The sequence below is a fragment of the Schistocerca piceifrons genome, chromosome 9, assembly GCF_021461385.2.
Source record: "Schistocerca piceifrons isolate TAMUIC-IGC-003096 chromosome 9, iqSchPice1.1, whole genome shotgun sequence".
In the NCBI taxonomy this organism is placed as follows: domain Eukaryota; kingdom Metazoa; phylum Arthropoda; class Insecta; order Orthoptera; family Acrididae; genus Schistocerca; species Schistocerca piceifrons.
In genome coordinates this window covers 22467330-22470516 of record NC_060146.1, presented here as the reverse complement: position 1 = coordinate 22470516, position 3187 = coordinate 22467330, and the positions used below count along the sequence as shown (strand labels likewise).

At 42.1% G+C, this 3187-nt stretch overlaps 1 non-coding gene across 1 annotated transcript; it reads left to right on the top strand.

Annotated features, from left to right (window-relative positions):
- The first annotated feature begins 259 nt into the window (after window positions 1-259).
- Window positions 260-332, top strand: Trnaf-gaa. Its single transcript has one exon. It is a non-coding gene; the product is annotated as a tRNA-Phe (tRNA).
- Window positions 333-3187: the final 2855 nt, after the last annotated feature.

Genomic DNA, 3187 nt, shown 5'->3' with positions numbered 1-3187 from the left:
TGCGATCGTCTGTCATTAACCCCAAATTGTTAATAGATAAATTATTCGTTCACCTGGCGACGTGCTTACTACTTATAGCCACTTTCCTTTCGTCACGACTGGTTTAAATACGGCTTGCGGAAATCTCCAGATATCGTGCCTACAAAAATTCCGTGATTGCCGTCACGTGCTTAGTGTGCCAGTGGGATGTGTGGCCGACGTATTACGAAATCGAAGAATTATGCCGAGTCAAGCTTATCGCAGAAGAAGCACCACGTGCGCCGAAATAGCTCAGTTGGGAGAGCGTTAGACTGAAGATCTAAAGGTCCCTGGTTCGATCCCGGGTTTCGGCATTGCATTTTTATCTCAGTCACCAGCAAACAAGAGAGAAATGTTGTTATTGTTGTTGATGTTGTGGTCTTCAGTCCTGCGACTGGTTTGATGCCGCTCTCCATGCTACTCTATCCTGTGCAAGTTTCTTCATCTCCCAGTACTTACTGCAACCCACATCCTTCTGAATCTGCTTAGTGTATTCATCTCTTGGTCTCCCTCTACGATTTTTACCCTCCACGCTGCCCTCCAATGCTAAATTTGTGATCCCTTGATGCCTCACAACATGCCCTACCAACCGGTTCCTTCATCTTGTCAAGTTGTGCCACAAACTCCTCTTCTCCCCCATTCTATTCAATACCTCCTAATTAGTTATGTGGTCTACCCATCTAATCTTCAGCATTCTTCTGTAGCACCACATTTCGAAAGCTTCTATTCTCTTCTTGTCCAAACTATTTATCGTTCACGTTTCACTTCCATACATGGCTACACTCCATACAAATACTTTCAGAAACGGCTTCCTGACAATTAAATCTGAGGTCATGAGCGGTAATGAACAGAAATGGGAAAGAAAAGAAATTTGTGGTGCAATCTGACAAGAAGAAGAGATCGGTTGGTAGGACACATTCTGAGACATCAAGGGATCACCAGTGTATTATTGGCGGGATAGGTGGCGGGTAAAACTTGTAGAGTCAGAAGGATGTACTTATTTGAAGATGAAGAGGCTTCCACAGGATAGAGTAGCATGGAGAACTGCATCAAATCTGTTTTCAGACTGAAGACCGAAACAAAAACAATCGTAAAGACCGTGATGGAGCTTACTGGTTACCACCTTTTCAGTGGTAAGTGTAGTGAACTGAACTGGGGAAAGCTACTTCACCGGCTACTGTCCAACTTACTGGGTGTGGCTCACTACAATCGAGACCGTGTAAGAAGATCTGCTGCCAGCTTCCAGCTGCAAAGTGCTGACGGCTGCAGGCGAAAACAGTAACCGTCTACAGAGCTGTGACAACACTGTGTCATTCCGATAGAGACGTTTACAAAATCGTGTTACGTTGTTGGTCGAAGCAGGCCTGCAAAGCCACCGCACGCATCGCACTGCAACTGTCAGGGGTCAACTTAACACCTACAGGTCACTTTACAAAATAATTTTGCCCACACTCGTTCAGTTACTAAGTCACCCGCCACTTGACTAAGTTACTGGCCTGGTGTGGTCCACACTCAAGAGAAGCAGCTTGATCCTTTCTTTTTATTATAGTCATCTGCTAAATAGTCGTCATTCATAGCTGAGGAGGCAGTATGTCGCGACGAGTCTAGGAGCTTGTGATGAACCGATGAGTTAACGTTGTTAGTGCTGTAGGCTTCAGTCTGAAGACTGGTTTCATAGAGTTCTACACGCTTGTCTATCTCCTACAAGGATCTTCATGTCTGCGTTTTACTGCAACCAACATAACTTTCAACCTGCCTACTGTACTCAAGCTGTGGTCACCTTCAACAAAAATGAAAACTTTGAGGTTTTGCTGACGACATTGCGAAACCGTCACAGACGGCAAAATATTTTGAAGATCAGCTGAACGGAATGCGTAGTGCCTCGAGAAGAGGCTATAAATTATATTCGAATTAAAAAGTACGATGGTGAGGTAGTTAAATGAGACACTAAAGGTAGTAGACGAGTTTTGCTACTTGATCAGCTAAATAAGTGATGATGGACAAAGTAGAGAAGACAGAAAGTGCAGTCTGGCAATGGCAAGAAAAGCATTTCGGAAAAGGAAAATTTGTTAACGAATATAAATTTAAATGCTAGGAATTCTGAAGCTATTTATCAGTAGTATGCAAGTGAAACGTCGACGATCAACACATTCGACAAGAAGAGAAGGGAAGATTTCGAAATGTAGTGTTATAGAAAAATGCTGAAGATTAGATGGGTAGATCGAGTAAATAATGAGGAGCACGTATTTGCTTCAGATTATGTAAACGGCACTGCGGCATTCGTATGGGTGATGTAACGTGCGAGCGCAGAGGAAGACTAGCGACAGCTTGAGACATGTTTCTCCACTGGAAGGACTTCACTAGTTACTGGCAGACAACCGATGAACGATGCCAAACTCTGGCCGGTGATGGACGATGACAACTTCGAAGAACTGACAGAACCAGTCTGAAGTGACCTCGAGAGATAAGTCTATCACATCTCGCACTGCTCACATCGAGAGACTTATAGAAAAGGAGACACAAAAATCGATTGTATCGTTGGAGGCTCCAAATAATCGGCGGTGATATGGGCGACCGACTGACACCCCGTACAGTTGTACAAGTATTCGATTCCTACATGCTAGGACCTTGTTCGGAGACTGTAACTTCGTGTAAAATTACAACTAAGTTTGGTAAAAAAATTATTTAGTAATGGTTAGGTTTACAGGTAAAATATTAGTCCTGCGAGTACAGAAGAGTTTTTGACAACAAAAGAATGGTTTTTATTTACAAATTTGGGAATTTCAGAACAATGGGTTCTGTAATCGGCAATAAACTATTTGTTTTTTCTGTTGGCTGGAACAGTTCCGTTATTTTCAGCCTTTTTAGAAAATGCCTTTGAACATTTCTTGTCAAACTCAGTTAATTAATTTTTCCTCTAATGTTTATTGCATTAACTGTAATTGCTTGTGGAGGACATATTTGAAAATGAAAGACTGACATTAATTGTGGTATGTATTATGACAAACAGTTACATGTAAGAGAAAAAATTTCGATTACACAAGAATAAAATTGTGTCAAGTTAAATGGACCATTATTTAACAAGTGGCAGCTCAGATAAAGGAGGTCGAAGTCGATGAACGGCAAAATCCGGCGCACTTTGATTGATATGGTTTGGGAACTGGAAAAG